At 27.6% G+C, this 21,729-nt stretch overlaps 1 protein-coding gene across 1 annotated transcript in view; it reads right to left on the bottom strand.

The window, feature by feature from the left end:
• The window catches only part of LOC142323753 (uncharacterized), an 88,991-nt gene extending 67,871 nt beyond the window's left edge, over nt 1-21,120 (bottom strand). Inside the window, exon 1 of the mRNA XM_075363931.1 lies at nt 20,954-21,120. The gene's annotated coding sequence lies outside the window, so the exon portion shown is untranslated. The remainder of the gene's footprint in view (nt 1-20,953) is intronic.
• Between the last annotated feature and the right edge of the window lie 609 nt (nt 21,121-21,729).

The following is a 21,729-nucleotide window of genomic DNA, read 5'->3' as shown; positions in this document are numbered from 1 at the left end:
TCAGATCCCGACTGACAAGCCCATTGGACCCAGCCTTGCCTGGAGGACAAATTTTAACAATGAAAATAAATATTAATTCATGAACATATCTTTTCATAATTTTTTTCCTCGTTTACTTATTTAAGAAATATTTTTATATTTATTATAATTTTTTGTGGATAAGATAATTAATAAAAATAATTCATCTTTAGGATAGATGTAATTGATGATATATATAAAACATGTGTAAATATTTGCCTACTCTTAAATAGATAAATTACAGAAATGAAAATTTTATACCGATAATATTCATTAAAATTATTTGTATTTTGTTAAACTTGAAAAAAACGAATGATTTTAAAATATTCACTTGAAATTTAAAATTTTTACCCACACACAGAATCAAATTTCATTATAAAACCTTTTATTACTTGAAAACAAATTCTGTCTGTGTGACCATCCTCATTGACGGGTGCTTCAGTTTATACACTCCCAAAGTTAACGTTACTAATAGCAGTTTTTTATTTTTATTAGGCAGGCATTTATTAAGTGTATGGTCGAAAAGTGTATTGGATTTGAATTATATTTATATTTAGTTTATCATTTGTTTATGTTTTTTTATCTTTAAATACGTATTTCATAACGTCCAATTATGTTAAGATGTAGTGTTATTTTGACTTTTTAAATTATCGAAGTTTGTTGTCGATATTGATGGATTGTATCAAAGTAATAGTTGATAACGTTGATTTGATGTTGCAATGGAAGGATTTTAAAAGTATTCGTTGTATTTTTGAAGTTGCGTCCCGTTTGACCGATCCCACAGTCGCAGCTATTCAGTTTTATTTATTCCATTATATATGTTTGCTAATTGTCTGTTTTGGATATGGTGCGCGTAATTATTTGTTTTTTTTTAATTTACATTTTATTTTGATTTTTTTAAAAATTGTTAGCTTTTTTCTCTCAGTCCTTGTTTATGTAAGTTAATACGTATAATTTTTTGGTTTATAATTGTTTTTATTTTTATTTACTTATTTTTAAAAAATGTTCTTTTATGTACCTATGTAGTCATCGTTAAAAGTAAAAACACTAAACCTTAATTACTCGTATTTAATTACCATCTGCTGGGAGAAATTAAGACTCCTTTAGTTTTATATTTTTTAACTCCGAAATATATTTAAGAAATTAACCTAATGGGTTTCAATTATTATAGAGAAAAATTGCTATAAAAAATGATTATTTATTCAGTTAAGTTGAAACTAACGCTACTTTTCAACAATACTCTTCAACATTCTGGCACATGTCTCATTTTTATGTGAGCTTTTTAATTCCACAATCGTTTAACTTAGTGCCTGAATCATTCTTGTCCTTTATTCTTGAACAGATCATTTTTACTGAACTCGGTACCACGTAAAAACTATTTGAGAAAACAAAAGAACAAAAAATCTGTTAGTGGAAGATGTGTTACGTGGTTGTGGATACCTCCCAACCAAACTTTGAAATGCTTCTTGTGACTTTTAAAGGGATGGGGGTAGGATTTATCATGCAGAATTACGCCTTTTGAGAGAGAACCAGGACATTTTCTCCTCAATGGGGTTTTCACTTTATTTTATACCATATCACAATAATGTTCACTATTGATATACGTTGTTCTACTAAATAATCTCGATAAATTTTTTTCCCGGCGAGCGAACTCTGATGTTATCAACCATTACGCTGATCGTTAATTAAATTCCGGCAAATAAAAATTCGAGTGTTTCAGTGATTTTTAAATGACCGTCCCGGAACCGACCTTGACCAAGTTTTTGCGGTAATTAAGCTTATGGTTTGTGAAATAGACAGTGCCAATACTCGTATTACAAATTTCAGCAATATCCTAAACTTTTATGCGTCAGTCCTTGCGAATAAGATCATTAATGCGATTTTGCAAAGCATCAGTCGAAATGTTCACCGGTATTTTGCTACAATGAAAGTTAGTAATAGCTTACTTGTTCTGTCCGATTTAAACTATTCGATCCAATCATAATAATTTTACTTATTGTAAGTAAAATTACGTAATATAAAAATACGTACTTCTGAAAGTAATTGAGTAATAAATCGAATATATTTATTGCTTAATTAAATTTAAATAATTATTTTACTTGTTTTGTTAATTTGCACGAAAAATTAGCTTTCTACCATATTGTATTACCATCTACGAGTGAATTTCATTCGGTTTTACAACTGAAAAAAATAGAAATCTTATCACAGCACCCATGCAGTTCTTCCACGGTACTCTCAAGCGAAGCCCACCGGGTTGGTTTAGTAACTTGTAAATCAGTTGTTTAACAGCTGATTTTCGAAATCTACGGTTCTGAGGTTCGAATTCTAATAAAGGTTAGTTACTTTTATACGGATTTGAATACTACATAGTAGATACCGGTGTACTTTGATGGTTGGGGTTCAATTAACCACAAGTCTCAGGAATGGTCAGCCTGAGTCTGTGCAAACTACGCCTCATTTACATGTAATACATATTATCCTCATTTCATTGGGCTATGGAGGGATATTGATCAATACTAAGCGATCGCTTAGTATTCACTAGTTGAACAGATTGCAACGTACACATAGGAAAAACATAAGTGAAGCCGACATTTTGAATTGAACAAAAGAGGTTATAATAACGAACATATTTTTCAACAGCTGATATTTTCTACAATAGCAGCGTCAAATTGAACGACACACACCGATTGGGGGCTTAACTTCAGAACCATACGTGTCCTACAAAATGGTATATGAAAAGCTATAATATCCTTGCGACTGAGCGCCAATTACGTAATGATGCAAATAAGATAGACAACTTGCCTCTGGGCGTGTAAAAGAAATAGACGACCAATGTTTCCATTTACGGCAGGTCAGGTGGACCGAATCGTCCGATGACCGTTACACGCATGACATTTTTTCTGATGTGAGAAGTATGCAGGTAGTTAGTTGGATTTCCCCCAATCGGTATATTATACAGTTTCTTTTTGCACGTGGCGCTTTTCGAGATAGGTTGGCCAGATTTAGTTTGATTAATCCAGCCTTTTGTTCGGAGTGTAGGGGTATTGAAGACGAGCGCCATGTCATGCTTACTTCGGGTGCTTACTTCGCCAAGATAGACGTTTTGGCATCGAGTCTCGGTTGGCTGAGATACGATGAGATACGGTTCGCTGTTACGATGAGAATGGATGTGTAGAGAACTCTGCGATGGAACTGTGGTGCGGGGGAGGGTGTGTGCATTGACCTCGCTCCTGAAAGTATACCAGAACAGAAAGAGATACGGTATGTTTTCATTATAGGATTATTAAATTTGTGAATCTGTTTCTTATTTTTAAATAAATCAAGAGGACTTTGAGTAAATTGAATTAGGGGAAAAATTGTCGTTGTTGGGATCAATATTTGTTTTGTAGGTGTGAGGATAGTATTTTTGGTGTTTAAAGACTAATAATGAACTGAATATATAGTCTAATTGAGGTTAAATATAGGAAGAGTTTTTGTGTGAAACTTTTGGTGTAGAGGAAAGCGCGGGGATCGTGCGTCCGCGAATCGGTTAATTTGATAGTTGAGGGTTTAAGTTATGGTACGTAGTCCTGGTTGGAAAAGGCCATACGAAGGCGATAGTAGGTGTAAATACACTGATGGAAATGTCTTCCAAGGCAGACGTCAGTGGCTCCTCATCCTGACAACCCAGACTGATAACAGTGTTGTGTTATCAAGTTTAGAGGGTTTAAAAGACGACCTTCAGTAAAGCCCATCAGGGCTAAAACGAAGAGGGTGGTGTGGCGAACGAGATCGTCACAAGTCTTCTCTGATGGAGGTCAGGATGAACGACACAGTTTTAGTTTATTTTATTAAATAGTTTTTTCGCTGCTGTCATTTGTCTCTTAAATATGACTCGTACGTTTTCTTTATTTTTTTTTTAAGATTCAATTTTATTTTATTTGATATTTTCTTTGCTAGAATAGAACATTACAGGAATTTCATAAAATAACAAAAGTTATATCAATAAATTTTAATACGGCGGTTGGCTACATATTTGTAATATTTTTAAAGGACTCTGCCCCTTACAAAGTGAAAAACAGTCATTGCTTTCTTATTTTAATAACTTATTGTATTTTTATACTTTGTTATCGTATGGTATAATATTGTAGTTATTCAAGAGAATTTAAATAAATAAATAAATTCTTGTTTTTCTGTAAAGAATTTAACAGATTAAAAGCCACAATGACAAAAGTTTTTGTTGATTAAAAGTTTTATTAATTAATTCGTATAATAAAAAAAGTAATAGAGAATTCAAAAAGTGACGTAACCTTATGGAAGATTGTTTCCTTCTTTTGCTGCAAGTTTAATTGAGAAAAAAATCTTAATGTAAATAAAAAGGAAATAATGAAAATTAAACTGAGATTTAATTTTTCATTACAAAATTTGTTTTAGTTGGCGCTGTGTCGGTTAGACCTCAAAGAAGGCAAATTTTTGCAATGATTATGTAGAAGAAATCGTGGCGAATAGACTACTAAGCGAAAAATCCCTTCATTGAATAAAAATAAAATTTTTTTTTTATAAAAACGTTAAAAAATACACTAAATTTACATTCTGATATTGAAATATTTTACGGTATTTAGGTTTGTAGGACAGTTTATTACGTAGGTATATAAATATATACATTATACAGTAAGTTTAACCTTCAACAAACATATAAGGTTCGTGTAGGATTTAACTGTAAAATGTCGTGTTGAATAGCTTATCGATTAAAATGACAGTTGGAGTTTAAAAAAAGCTTATTTTTATGTACTGCCATTTTAAACTATATTTTTAAAAAGTATCTTTTTAAACAGTTCAAGTTTATCTTTTTCTAAAATCACAGTTGAATTTTCTACAAGAAATCCTAATTGTTGTGTTGTAAATACTTCCTGATAAGGGTGGTAAACATTTCCCGCGAAAAAAAAAATCGTACTAGACAAGATCTGTTAAAGTGTTTTAATTATTAATATTCAAAATAAATAAGATAAATGAAATCTTTAAAAAGTTCACAGCAAGAAACTTTTTAATATATTTTAGAAAAGGCTTTGATTTCCTGTCAATTCATATGATATATAACATTTTTCTTAATTAAAAAAGATTTTCTTAAATCTTTTTAAAAACAATTGTACAAGTTCATTAATTAATTCATATGATACTCTGAAAATCTCCGGATATCCTATGGAAGCTTTGCCGAACCGAGACTAGTAGGTAGTTGCATTTCTTGTTCTTGTATTAAGAGTGTTTGCATCTTATTTTATATGTTGATCGTCAGGCTACCGTATGTTGTTAATTAAAGCCCTGCAATAATATTTGTTGTCAGGAGAGAGTTTCTATGAGCCTCTCGTATATAAATGGTTCGACCATTTCTCGAACTGTTTACCTCTCGTACAGAAAGGCAAGCACTAACATTTATGCAATCCGTAAACATTACTTTTAAGTGTTAAAAAAATTTCAATAGAAAGATAATTCCAATTTCTCCAAGATAATCTATTTAATTGTTACAGTTTTATGAATTTCAATCTGTTTATAAATAAATTCTGAAAATTAGTTTGCAGAGACTAAAACTAGTTTTAGTCTGAGACAGAGAAAATTTTACAATATCATAAATTCAGATTATGATAAATAGACCCATATCTTCAATTCTTATTTTTAAGTCTATTTGGTCAATTTTTATGCTAACTAATTACAGATTTATAAAAAAAAATTATGAAATTACATCACTTAGATATAATAAATAATAATGATAAAAAAAACAACAAAAAAAAAATTTGATAAATTTCAGTATATTTTTAATTATTTATAACATAACATATTTAAAACGATAATTTTTTTAATTTTATGTTTTTTGGATATTCTTCAGATTGTCCTCACGTAGATATATGTGTGTAAGTGTTTTTATTTACTAGTTTAGTTAGTTTTCTTGACCTATTTTGACGAATGGATTTTTCTGGTAAGAAGTTAATAAAAAATGTCATCGATCAATATTTCTAAAATAAGAAATAATTGCAAAATTCGGTATATATTATTGTGGAAAAATAATTTTAAAATTTTGTAACTATTGTCTGGAATTTGTTAAAAATTTGTTTGTATAAAATTTACCCTCATAATTGTATAAATAGTTTATTCAAAATTGTACGAACTAATTGTGAATTCTGCTTTTAAAATGTTCAAAGTAGCTGTCGTTTTCATTGAGGAAACATAGCAATTTTTGGATTTATAGTGGCTGGTTGTTTTTAAGGATTAAGAATATATTATAACTTAACAATACTACTTACAAACCTTTTACACGACTGCCCAAAAAGGAGTGTAATGTATTTAGTGTACGTATGTTTCACCGTAGAAGCTCAACGACTGAACCGATTTAGATGTATGACCCCGCGTTGGAATTCTTAGGTTATCGGGAGTGTCATAGACTATATAAAAACACACACACACATATATATATATATATATGTGTGTGTGTGTGTGTGTGTTGCTCTTTAAACATATATATATATATATATATATATATATATATGTTTAAAGAAAATTTAGAAAATTGGAAAACAAAATTATACGATGTACTGATATTATTTATACAAAACTGTCACCTACACGCTCTTTAATTATCCTATATTAAAGAGCAATGTTTGTTTTTTTGGCAGTCGTGTTTTTTAATCTCTATCTCTTGTTTTCACCTAATAAACAAACAACAAAATAGAAACTTTTCTTTATTTAGATTTAATAAAAAAATGCATATGCTATAAAAATATATATCTTACATGCATTCAAAAAATAAATATGTTAATTAATAAAAACTTAAATCAGAGGAAACGGATCTAACACCAGCCATGATTATTTGTTTCTTTTAACATGTTATCTGTTTTACGTAAAAATAATAATATACGAAAAACAGCCGAGCAAATATAATTAACTTTATATATTATACTAGCCGGCCTGTCTAACCAGAACCTGGATTCTCAGGGCTGAGGTTAACCCAGGTGAACCCCGAAGCCAACTCAAGGCTCCTCGGGGCCTACCCCATGAGCTCGTACGGTCGCATCGCTCACCATTCCCAATTTTCCAGGAGGACCGGCACCCTGGACACCCGCACTGTACATTATCCTCAAGGTTGTGAGAATAATACAGTTAAATAATAATTATAGTATTAAGGCTTTATAGAAATCTTAAAAGGAAACTAAATTACAAAAGATCCAATAATAGTAAATACGGTAACTAAAGTACAAAATTATTTAATTTATTTATTTTATTTTTATCTATTATTTCCTTAATGAATATGTTTAATTCACAACTTCACCCTCCTTGGGGGCGAAGAAATAACGAATATTTTTAATATCTTAACCTTCAGCGGAGCTAGGGCCTCGGTCAATGGTTTAAATCTTTCCTGGGATAACACGATTTATCCTGCAAATTTTAAAGTAATCGGTCCGTTGATTCTCACGTGATGCGATAACAAACAGACAACAGAGAATTTTCATATAAATGATAATATTCATATTCATTTCCGAATTACTGCTATCTGTTAGATCGAGAGTGTACATGATACATGCAAAAGTTCGCCTTCAGTCTACTAACAAATACTCCGTTTGAATTTTACGCCAAACATGAAATAGTGTATTTTGTATTTTTAATCCCAATCTTTTTTTTGTATTTTACTCCACGTTTCACAAAAACTAACAAAAATTTTTTTTAGGTCATATTTCATATAAACCATTAAATTTACTCCTTAATTCAGATCCTAAGAATTACAAAACAAATCCTGCTTAATTTTACCGAAGGTGCAGAAATCAAAGTGAAATTTTTCGCCCGCCAAGGCATTTCCGAACTTATGTTTATACGAAGTTTCTTCTTTATTTTCACCAGTAGGACATGTATTGAAATTATGTTACATTATTCGTGAATCACTCGGTATAACTATACGTAAATCAAAGTTGCGTGTACAATTATATGTTTGTAAATTGAGATCCCTATTAATTATTAGGCGCATAATATAGTAATCAGATCATTTAAAAAATATAATAAAAATATAAAACACCTAAAGAAAAGGTATTTCCATTTATCGGAATAAATCAACAAAACTTTTGCAAAAATTAAGCCTCTATACCTCTTCGTTATCGAAAAGATTGAAGAGGGTTATTTAAATCACAAAAAAGGTAATTTATCTTAAAAATCATTCGTAATATATAAAATTTAAGAACTCTGAAATTTAAAAATTTTATTACAATATGAAACTTATGATATACTAAATAAACATTCTATGAAATAAATTTAAGGTCTCATCTTCAAAAACCGTTAGTTCATTTTGACAGACAAAAACCAATTCCGGGAAATATAAACCCAATCCCTTTTCCATGTTACCGATTAATTTCTTTTCATTTTATTAATTTCGATTTTTGTCAATATGAGTACATACTGTATAAGATTAAAAATATTGTCTGCATTACAATCTATTTTCTATTAACCGTCCATATTTGTAACACAAACATATTGTGGTGACGATTCCATTATATTTAGAACAGCTTATAACTTTCTTATTTAAATGACCTCATTTCCTTCCTGTTTTTTAATCATTGAACTCAGCTTTATAAACACATAATTTTAAATGTTTTAATTATATTTTATTATTTGTCAAACGAATGTTGTGTCTACAACTGACTGGACAGTTTGGAGAATATCCAAAATTATAATCTAACAGACTGTTAGCATTTTTAATTTTTGTTATCATTATTAATAACAATAGTTTTAACAGTAGAGATATTTTGGGTTTATTAAAAATAATAAGTTTATCCGACTGAATGAAAGAAACGTCTTTACGATAATTTTCATAGAAGTACGCATTTCCATTAGAGTCCTTTTAATAGAGATCTTATGTGCATGACCTCTACCAGATGAAACTTTTGAAAAGATTTCAGAAAAGTGTTAGAAAAACTTCTTTTAACTTATCATCAGGTAATTATTTTTTATTTGATGGAAAAAGTGGAATAGAATCTCAACCACCGTACTTGAAAATAGAATGATTCTCCCTTCAAAAGGTTCAATATTTTTGTCTTTAAACTGTATTTTCTTTCCTTATTCATCTTTATATTATACATCTACATATTTTATTCATCTTTATATTATACAAAGTGATTCACGAAGAATGTAACGCATTTTCAGGACGTGTTCTATTGGTAAAAATAAGGAGAAAAATTCATATAAACGTAGGTTCGTATACGCTCGATAAGTCAGCCGGCCGATTTCGCCTTGCTTTCTGTGCTTTCGTTAAAGTTAAGCCAAATTCATTTTTTTTTTAACCCAAAGTAAGACGTAAATTTAGTTGTTTATATGAAAACTGACTTGAGAAATTGAAAAAAGAGGTTCTCAGTCCTGTATTTTTAGTAATTTTTGTGAAATATGGGGTAAAAGACAAAAAATTGGGATCGAAAAACACACTATTTTAATTTTGACGAAAAATAACTTAATTAAATGAGTGATCAACACCATAAATATTTTAATCACCTTATAGAGAATTTGATACAGAGTAAAATATGTGAATAAATTCCACAGAAACTAAATACAAACGTAAGAATTTTGACGTTTATTAAAAACAAAACATGTCAAACTGTAGCAGATTTTAATTGGGTATTAAACGAAAGAAAGTTCTAGGACTAATTATTTTTTTTTTTCAGGCATGTTCATAAAAAACCACTAAATTTAACTTTTAATCTGGGTCCCAAGAGATACATTCTGGGTTAAATTACCAAAGGCGCAGATATCAGGGCAAAATCTTTCGCCGGGCGACTTATCGAATCGTTTACGCTACGTTTATATGAACTTTTTTCTTCATTTTCATCAATAGAACATGTCCAGAAAATATGTTTAATTGTTCATAAATCACTTTGTATAATATAAAAATAATCAATAACCATTTTTTTTTTCACAAAAGTTTATTCCACCGTTTTTTAGAACCAGTGCGCATAACAAGCAAACGAAAAAATACAAAAATACACCACGCATAAAATATTAGTCTTAATATAGTCTTCTTGGCATAATTGAGTAAAAAAATAAAATATTATATTGAAAAATTCTCAGTGATTTCTTAAATAGTAGTTCCTATTCAATAAATATATTTATAATACAAATGTATTTATTTAGAGTAGTTTCTAAATAAAGGTATGGTTTTTTAAAAATACAATTCTGTTCTATTGTTAAAGAAAACAAGACATATATATATTTTTTAGTAATAAGTAATAGTAATAGTAATAAATGAGGTCACTGACATATTACAATAATTAATTGTACCTTGTAGGCCTACTATCTATTTCCGTTTCTCTTAAAAAAAAAAAAAAAAAAAAAAAAACTACAATATAAACAAAAGAGGCAATAAGCGTGTAGTGAAATACTGAACACAACATTCCATGTAATGCGGTGTTTATTTTTTTATTTATATGGAGTGTATAAACTCTCATCTCTCGTCTATCGAGTTTTTAATCAAAGTTGTATTTTCTGTTTAATTTTATTTTTAAATGTTTACACTGGTTAAATTAATTATTTGAATACAGTATCGAATATTCTTAATCATTCAATATGTACTAGCGGACCCGACAGACGTTGTCCTGACGAGGCATTATTCTCTAATAAATGCACACACATAAATATAAGTAACTTAATTAAGTTAAAATTAGCAGGAATGTGTTCTAAATTTCATTATTAGTATGATATTATCAGTTTGTGATTGTTGTAATATTGTAATGGGTTTATTGATTAATTATGTGTAGTATGGTTAATATTTATTTTCACTAAATATTGAGATGTTCGATGGAATTGAATTAAAAAATCGAAACGTCGTAAAATTAATAATTAGTGTAATTAATCAATTTTCATCCACATTACTACTAATTTTCACTTAACATCACTCTAAAAAAGTACCTCCTACATATATTTTTTTTATTTAATAATTTTGATGTTTCATAACTATGTAACAGCTTAATTAATCCATTAATAAAAAAATTAAAGCACTGTAAAAAAGCAACGTAGTTAAAATTTTAGATAATTGTAAATTAAAAATAATTTTAGAAAAATTTTTATAAAATTAATCAGCTAAAACATTATAAATTCAATTTTTTAAATATACTTTAAACTATATTATAAGTAACTTATATTTTAATTTTATAAATGTTATAATTTATTTTAAAAACTTGAATTTTTATTTTCAAAAAGCCGTTCAATACTTCATAAGTTGCATAGAATCAAATTAGAACTGACAATTTAAATTTGTAGGTTAAGTTGATTGTTATTGAATGCACGTGTATACATCATTAAAATTCATGAAAAATCATGTAAAATACTCACACTTCAATACTGCACCTTACAAATTTGCACAATGTACATTTTTAAATTAAACTTTAAAACGTTATTTCAATAAATAATAATATAATATAATATTCTCAATAAGCGCGCAATTCTAGCAGACTCGGCAATGCTTCGCTATTGCTAGATCTGAGTATACATACAGATTAAATGACAACAATTGAAAGTTTCATAAAACCTTAAAAAACTGAACATTAGCAATTTAACCTTTCACTTTATAAAAGTCAGAATATAAATAAATCCAAATGGCAAAACAACAGCACTACCTATTGGATTTAATTCACACCACCCTCTAATCACAGCATTCGGTGGAAAACAATTTTTTAACGAAAAGTGTTGTGGCTGCAAAATCATTACAATTAATACTGAACATTAAGAAACTTACAAAACATTACGGAACCTTATAAAATTTCACCTTTAACTTTATAAAATTCAGAATGTAAATAAATCAAATTGTCAGAACAGCACTACCTATAGGATTTAATTCAAACTATCCTCTAAATACGAATTTTAATGTAAGAACAACACTAAGCTACGACGCAAGTAACTGATATGCGAAAAAGCAACAAAATAAAAAAAAATTCCTAGAATCCGATCGCAGCACCAACTACCGGGTTTGACGGATAAACCAAAAATTAAAAAAATACAATATCGATTTATCAAGTCGTGTTACATCCTTGTATTCATTTAATGTCACCTTATCTGTCTATTAATTTTTATTTTTTGATGAATTAATTCACTATAGAATCTTATAGGAATATAAGAATCTTATGGATATATAACGGATTGAAAATAAACACGGCCGTCATTTTGTAATTTGCGAAGGTATTTAGTCCTGATTTTTTGCTAATTTTAAAACTTTATTATCAAGACGCTTACCAAATATTAATATGATTCGTCTGTCCGAACTTGTGATATAAATTATTATATAAAAATAACAAAATTGCGGACAGGAGGAAAACGAAGGAGAAATTGCCATTTTTCCTACGGATATTTTTGTTTAATACTACGAGTAGAATCCGAAAAAGTATAGCAAGCCCACCATTTTACAAACATCTGTATATAACTAATATAAATTTTGAAAACAATTTCATTTAATTAAAACTAAAAAGTAGAAAATAAAAAGTTTTTAAAAACATGCTCTTCTTAAAAAATAAATAAATAAACTATTCTTTTTAGAAAGTAAAACATAATTATTTTTTCAAGAAAATTACGTTTAAAAACATTAATGTCAAGAAAATTTATGTATTTTATTTTTTTAAGAAAATGTTTTTAAAACCTTTTTTTTTAAATACAAACAATTATTCTGTTATTTTTCATATAAATGTAATAAAAATATCTAAATAAACGTAAATTTGTAATAATAAAACCTTACCTTATTTAATAATAATTAGTAGAAAAAAAGAAATAAGTGATGACATGGATGTTTTTGTGAATGACTATCGGCGATGGTTGATATTTTTTAATAAAATAACCCATTCAGTGAATATCTTCGCTTGTTTTATTTCGTAATTGGAAATATAAATCAGAATATATAGATTATATGATTGATGTAATTTGTAGTTAAAAAATTATATGTATTGTACAACCGGTGATTTTTATTTTTATAAATGACTAATCTACTGTAAAATCTTAAAGTTCATACACATCCACGGAAAATTAACTACATCTTGGAGAATGAATAAACAGACAGAATATCATTAATAAAGAAAATCTATGAAAGCAAGAATTATTACCTTAACTCTTAATGTGCAATTTGTTATTAATGGAATCATGTTTCCAAGTGTAAATAAATCTTTCACGTGTTTATGTAGAATTATAAAATTAGATAACGTGATGTAGTAAACGTGTCAAACGATTCTTTGCTTTATAATATAACATTAATAGTTATTATAAGTTACGTTAAAAACTGACAAATCGGTGAAAAATCTACACGATTTATTTATCTATAATTTATAAATGAAAATAATGATGAAATTATATTTTTATTATTTTATAAAATCCGTAAATGTATTATTTAGATGTTAACGTTTGTTCATTATTCTTTTTTTGGCTTATTTACAAGAAAAACGTATAATCCAAGCAAATAAGATTTTAAAATGCAAAAATACCTACAGGTAGCGCGACTAGGTGTAAACATGTAAAGTAACAATAGAGAATGAAAACCTACGTACTTATCACTCGAGATTTTTATTATTTTGTTGTTTATAGATGTTTAAATATAAAAAAGACATTTTCAGTGGTTTTTCGCGTCTATAATGAAAATTTGAATTCTCATCCAAAAACTTTTATGGAAAGTTGTAGATCTTTCAAAAACCTACTCTATGAGCCGTAATACCGCAAAGTTTGGTAATTTTTTAAAAATCCTACACGTATAAAACTGAGTGTTTAAGTGATTGTTAAGGATGTATAAATTCATAAAAGTATCAATTGTCTTATCTTATGAATATTTCTTGTTATTTTATCATATGTTATCGTATAATGTATCAGTTTTTATTTCTTCATTAAAATCTTTTTTTTCTCATTCTTTAGATGATTGATTTCAACGTAAATTTAAATAATTTTACTTTCTGGTTCTATGGATTTTTTTTAAGTATATTCAATTTAACTTCATTTTTCAATTAATTTTTTTTTTTTTTATGTATCATATTACAAAAAATCATGTATTTTCATTTAGTTAAATTTTATATTTTTAATTAGTTCTTTATAATAATCACATTGTTATGGTATGTAATCGCGGCTAGCGCTCAAAGCTTCTTTTGCTAGCTGCGTCAAGGATAATTATGTTGAATAAAATTGTGCATGTAATTTCCAATTGACAATAAAATAATAAATAAATTGATCTGAAATATTATAAAATTTATAATTTAACACATGCAAATAAAATAATAAAATGGTAGCATAAAACGGCAAAAATGTAAAACAAATTACGATTTTTAATCCTTTAAAATAAAAAAATTTCAAAATCCATTTTAACCCATTAAACTTTGAGTTTCAAAAAATCCTTTCTTAGTGTGCACTTACACCGCAAGAAGAACATGTACGAGTATACAAATTTTCATCAATTTATCTTCATTAGTTTTTACTGGGCATTGGATGAATCAGTCATTCAGTCAGTCAGGACAAGTTGCTTTGTAGGTACAGATATATATATATGTGTGTGTGTGTGTGTGTGTGTGAGTGTGTGTGTTGTGTGTGCGCGCGCGAGTATAGTTTTTATATTTTATGTTGTTACCTATTTAACTATAAATCTAGACCACTTTTCACTTCTTTTTTTTTTAAATTAATCTTGAACTAATAATTTAAAATTACTCTTAATAAAAGTTTATAGATTAAAAAAAAACTTATCTGAACCTTTTTTGCAAGTCTGTTTAGGTTTTAATATCATTACATTTTTCTGAGCTTACCGTCATATTGATAAAAAAAAATCAGATTTGCAGAAATCTTGTGTGTATTTGCTTGAATAAGATTTATAAATTATTATCGTATTTATGATACAATAGTTTTATTACTGTGAACTGCTAAGCACGATGAACTGGTAAATAATATTTTTAATAAGGACTTCTTAAATAAATTAGCAATCTTTATAAATTGAATTCTTTATCGCTATCTATTTACAATAAAAATTATAAGTCTTTTATTTAAGTGTTTTATGAATCATTTCCTGTATAACTTAAATGTTTCTTAGATGCTACTTATTTTTATCTACAAAAAATAAATTAAATATACTACAATATTTAAACTGATCGTCACCTCGTGCTGTCTTATTTCAAAAAATACTCATTAATTATTTTATTTAATCATAAAATATTAATCAAAATATATTATTCTTTAATTTTTAGTCGAATAGAATATTTTAAATTTAAATAATATATATATATATATATATATATATATATATATATATATATATATATATATATATAAATAAAATTAAAGAATAGTTTTTTAGATTAATAGTTTATGATAAAATAAAATAATAAATGAGAAATTTTAAATAAAACAGTACGAGGTGACGACCAGTTTAAATATTGTAGTATATTTCATTTATTTTTTGTAGATAAAAATAAGTGGCATTTAAGAAACATTAGAAACACACACACACACATTGGAATAAGATTGATTATACATAGTCAATTTTAAGTTGACTTTTAAGAACCTTTTTTTTGCAATTTTGAAAGGTTTAATCATAAATAATTTATAACTTTATTTGCTAATTATCGAGTAAAAAATGATTAAAAACAACTTGGAGGATGATTTTTGTCTATCGGAAATGCTTTATGATAAAAATGAATGAAGTTAGTGTAGGTTTTCCCTTATCTAAATTCATGCAAAATAGTAATAAAAAATTAAACAATTATTATTTAACTGTACAGAAATGGTAGCGTAAAAATAAAATCCAAGTTTATTAGTAAAAGATACGTCAAAAAATATTTAAAATTATATTAAATTACTTCAATTTTGAATAAGTATAAAAGTATAAATATTTAAAAAAATTCTTGCGCAGTTCTGCGCAAGAAGAGTTTTGAAGAAAGGTTTTGCGCTTTTCGTTATTTTCTTTTGCTTCGCTCAAACATATTATCCAGGTATCATGACCCTTAAAATACCTCTTTACCGCCTCTTTCCAGAAACAGTATCTGAATACGCCGAACAATATTGCTAACAATAGTTACTGCAGGAAAAAAATTCAACGTTCTAACTTGCAACATTATAACGAACCACGCTTCTAACTTTCCCCGCTAAAATTTGTTTGACTTAAATTGAGCCTAACTCAAGAACGACTCAATAAATGTTAATTAAGTTTTCGCAAGCATAACTTCAGAGATACCAGTACACCATATCTACATTTCAATGAAATTGATCTTTTCGAGCCAAAAAATGTTATACAAGGCCTATATATATTTAATATATAAATGCAAACGTTTATGACGGTTCTATCCATTTGCAACATCAAGCGAAAAACCAACAGGGTTGGTCTAATGGTGAACGCGTCTTCCCAAATCAGCTGATTTGCAATTGTTTTAAATTTAACTTTTAAATAAATAAGCTAGTATAATCATAACCTCTAAAAATACTCAATAATATGTCATCTATCAAAAGCTCATACAGTTTACAGATTGTATTTTTATTTTTATAGAGTTATGTCATCTAAAGCCGACTATCGGGAGAATAAGAAAAATCTTTTACACAACCAAAATATTTTTCACTATAATTCGGCTGTTGGAAGTCCGTTTTGAAAAATTTAACAATCATTTTATAAATAACGAAACGCTTACAATTTTAGATATACAAAAATTAATTAATTACATTAGTAATTATTACAGCGATTGCGGAATGAAAAGTTATGACGGTCACTATTTTTAAATTTAGAAACATAAAATTTCCATTTTTATTTCGTAGAGAATATTAGTCAAAAAGATTTTAAAATTTCAATAAAATACTTTAATTCATTTTGGAGGTAAAAAATATTTTATTAAAAACTACGAAACGGCGGGAATATGGTTAAAAAGCTAGGTTTGTATAACCTTTTTAGACTTTTTTAAGATAAGTACGGTATTGCATTCCGTCGCATGTGCGATTGGGGGAGGGGAAATTAATTTTCTTTACGTTTTGAGGTACGAGGAGTACGAAAATACCGTTCACTTAAATTGTAGTCTCGTTACACACACACACATACATATATATATATATATATATATATATATGCATATGTATATTTTGTAGCTCGACAATTTCCAAAACTACTCTATCAATTTCATTGAAATTTATTTACTCCTATACTGTAGTAGTGTATTTGAAGTAGTGCATGTGAAAATTTTATAAAGATTAGTTGAGTCGTTTTTTAATTACGCTGAATTTAAGGTCGAAAAAATTTGAGCGGACCAAGTTAGAAGCGTGGTTCATTATGATGCTGCAAGTTAGAACGTTGACGTTTCTTTATTTTCGGTATCTATTGTTAGCAATATTATTCGGCGTATTCAGGTAGCGTTACCTACTTTCAGGATTAAGATGAGTGGGTATATATTTTTTATCTAAGGGCTATGTTAACTATGTAGTGGTGTATTTTTCATGCCCGATTATGCAGCGAGTCACAGAGATGAACGAACTGAAATTTGATGCTTGCCTACTGGTTAATCGGATGTATGCAGTGCGTTATACTCTGAAAATCAGGGCGTTTCTTACTGCGAAATAGTGAAGGCGTCAAAACTCACTTTATTAAAACGTTTATTTAAACTCCTGGGCAAAAATAAAAGAAGGAAAGGCGGTCTTCTTGGGTAGAATTGTGCAAGCCTTTTCTTTCACTGATGTTACGAACACACTACTAAAATTCTGGAATTTCTTTCCCATACACTCTTTAGAATAATTTAAATATTATTACTAGTTTAAATTATTAATTTCTTCTGTTTTCATAATATAAAAAAAAATACGCAAGAGGAATAATTTTTTACGTATATATTTAAGTTAACATCATTTATCTGGGATCACTTACCTCATTCTCAATTTGTTCATAATTGATGGTGATTCGGATTTTAAATACAGTTTAAATAACATTACAGCCACCAGAAGAGTCCACAATATCTTTTTAAGAATGACTAAACTGAAATTTCCTTCCTCAGAATAAAATAAAATAAGAACTATAATAAAGACATTAAACTAAAAAAAAATTGAATGTTTTTTAAAAAAAAAAAGTATTTATTGAAGTTATAAGCCTACATTTTAGAGATGGATTAAAAATTAAACAAAAAGTAATCTGCATTTTTTAATTTGAATAAAAATTTTATTTTTTAAACTTGTTTTTAAGTTCATAATTTTTGTTATAGTTTTTTATTATAGTATATTTTAACAAAAATAATAATCATTTAGCAATAATAGTTTATAAAATAGTAAAGAACATGGCAACGTTTGTTTCCTTTGTATTGTTGGATTGGCAACGTTGCTCTACCTCTACTTACTATTAACGGTTGTATTCATTCATTTTCTACCCTCGAAAAGATACGACAGTTATTGAAGAGAAAAACTAGTTTATCTGAAAAAAAATATTTTTTCCTTGCCTGTTTAGCTATCACTTGCAATGGTTCAGTAGCATTTAACAAAACTAAAACAAACATTCTATTTTTGTTTTCTTATGGGAAAGGCGGATAATTAATTATGGATTAAATTTTTGTTTGATAATTTGATTTTCCGCCTTCCCCATTACAAAACAAAGGTGAAATTAAAGTAATATTAAAAAAAAAAATCGTGATTATTAATACCAAATTAATTTATTACCTGAATTTAAAATAAATATTTAACGAAATATTATTTTATTTAAGACCGAACAAAACTAAGTTTTATATATCCAACAATTTTAAATTATAAAGAAAATTTTTAAAATTACCTTTTTATTGTTTTTGTGGGGAAAAATATTGGTAAAATAAAAGAGACTAGAGAAAAAAAAAATAATTGTTGAAATGTTCACTTAGATTCGGATTATGTTAAAAAAAGGTTTTATCCATTTACTTTTGTTTAGTTTTTAAATATTTTTCATGTTGTTCAAATACTTTGAGCCTTTTATCTTTGTGTTACTAGAACATGTAGTTTATCGTTTAATTATACTTCATTAAAGATTTGTTTGACGAACTTCAACTTATCTCAGTTTACTGACGAGTATTTTTATATATATGTTTATCATTGTTTAAAGTTGCGTTCTAATCCTAGGCGTATAATTTACCTACAATTTGTAATTTATTAGTCTGTTCACTCGTAGTATATTGCCATTATACGGAAAGCACATTTTTTATGTCGATTGATATTTTCGTAATATTTTTTTTAATATCCCAGCTATACACCTATATTGCTGCTATAGCTGTAAAGGAAAAGTTTATAGATCGGTCTAAAATTTTGATATCGCGATTTTTGTAAACATTAACGTTTCACTATTCCTGAATCCAAAAAACTTAAAAAAAAAGAAGAAAATTCGGGAAGTTTTATGTATATGTAATGTGTTGGTCTCAATTTTGAACAATATCTCCAGACCGGTTTGACATAAATACTTCGAAAATGGCTCAAAAAATGTCTATAAATGGGACATTAGTGACATTAAATTTTGGGAAAAATTAAAAAGACGGGAAGGGTAGTTTTTGCCATTTTGACTTTTTGTATAGTGGTCGTAGAAAATGAAGCAATGGAAAATGAAGAAATAGAAAGTACTTATTAAGTTATTTACAGTTCCAAAATTATAAGTCTGTCGGAATTTTGGATGGGAGGATACTCAATATTATTTTTAATTTTCAGTTTTCACAGACATCTTGAAAATCTGTTGACCAAAAAAGCTGAAATTTGGCTCAATATATATACACAAACATCGCAAATTTTTACAATAATTTAATAATATTATGTCTTGCTTAACTGATTTAGGGCATCAAAGTAAACAAAAAACTTCATGCAGATGAAGGCCCGGAAATGTGTACCAGGAAAATTTTGCAATCCTTAGCTGGCTTTTTTAAGGTATTAGTAGAAGGTTTTTAAACAAGTGTTATTTATATTCATATATCAAAATAATATTGTATAAACCATATCATAAATTATTCCCATTCACTAAATTTAGATATTTTAAGAAAACCGACATCAAATTCAACGGATAAAAGGTTAAAAACATTTTTTTTTCAATTCTTATTTAAATTTTGGTTTAATATGGTACCTTCAAAAAGCTGAAATTTAAAGAATTAAAGAAAATTTACTATAGCTTATGTTGGAAAATCAGTTTTATTTATTTATTTCATTTAATTAATTAAATATTTTTTTTAGTATACTTATTGACGACTTCTTTTTAAGAAAAATTAAAGTATGAAACCTAAAAATAAAAAAAAAATTATTTAAAATTAAAAAAATTAAATATGGAAAACAACGTAAATAGCAAGTGAGAACTAATAAGCACAAAGTAACGCTTCCTGGAATACGGAAATATATTCTATTTAATACCGTAAATGCCGATATCCGTGGCGAAGCGGTAGCAACATGGCATTTCAATCGGAGGTTCGAATACCAGTCAGGCCATGGCATTTTTCGTGACCTACAAATTTCCATTCTCATATTCCCACGCACAAACTTATTCGTAAGCTTCTCTGGTGAATTAATTCATCAGTCCAAAAAAAAATGTAAGACTTAACAAAAAGAAAACAAGTTAAATGCAATTTTGTGGGACACACTCCTTTATAAATGAAAACATTTTAAAGTTATACAAAAATAAAAAAAATTGTTTAAATTAAATATTACAAAAAAAATTATTTTATTATTTATTAATTTTGATAAATTTTAATTATAACAGACCAAATCATTCAATTCCATTTTCAAGCCGACGAAATGAAAAAGTAAACAAACATACAAGTAAAATTGAGCGAATCCGCTTTTCCTTCAGTCATAAGATCGTTTATTAAACCATATTTTTAACAAATAATTTAATACATTAATTAATAATAATTAATACATTATTTGTTTAATTATAAGAGAAAATCAATTTATTTTTCAATTAACTGATAAATAAAAAAAATAATATTACAATAAATTAAATATTTCTTTTTACGAAATATAAATTTGTAGTACTTACATTGTAATTCGTTTTGATAGTCGATTGAGAAAAAAATAAAGTAAACTATTTTTATTTATTTAATATTAAGAGTAAAAATATTAAGGTTAGAGTACGTTCCGCTTTATCCTGAATTGAATTGACGAACAACTGTAAACTATAAGCGTTTACCGTCGTCTCCTATAGACAGAACTACGAACCACTCTTAATTCCCCCTCTTTTACTGGAAGAACTTTTCCCTTCCATAACAACACATTCAAAAACACACACGCACTCGCATTCACACACACACGATGAGAGAGAAAGAGAATAAGTTAAAGGTGAGACAGTAATATAAAACATGAGAGACTGAGGGAGACAGTGATTGTGTGTATTAAAATATAAGAATAGTTGTAACAAAATATACGCACGCATTGATGCACGCACTGTTCACTCACCTACGCACCACCACATGTAAAATATCCTAGTCATTTCTCCTCTGCCCTTTGTCTCCTTTTTTTACTTCATCATCCTACGAAGAAATACACCCATTTCAGTCTACGGTTTCTTCTTTTTTACCGCCTACCTTTTTTATCTATCAGTAACGAATGTTATTCAGGGAAAAGAAGGGCTAAATAATCAAAAAATAAAATTGATTGAAATTGGAACAAAAACATTTTTTTTTTTTTAATTAAAAGATTATTTTAATATGTTTAATGAATTATTGGTGTATCCATTACCGCTATAATAACAATAATTGATATTAAAGTTAAATTATTGTTATTATTGTCTTTAATATTACGGACTCGTGCGAATCC

The sequence above is a fragment of the Lycorma delicatula genome, chromosome 4, assembly GCF_047948215.1.
Source record: "Lycorma delicatula isolate Av1 chromosome 4, ASM4794821v1, whole genome shotgun sequence".
Lineage (NCBI taxonomy): Eukaryota > Metazoa > Arthropoda > Insecta > Hemiptera > Fulgoridae > Lycorma > Lycorma delicatula.
Note: the sequence above shows the minus strand (reverse complement) of the source record. Positions and strands in the feature narration are given on the sequence as shown.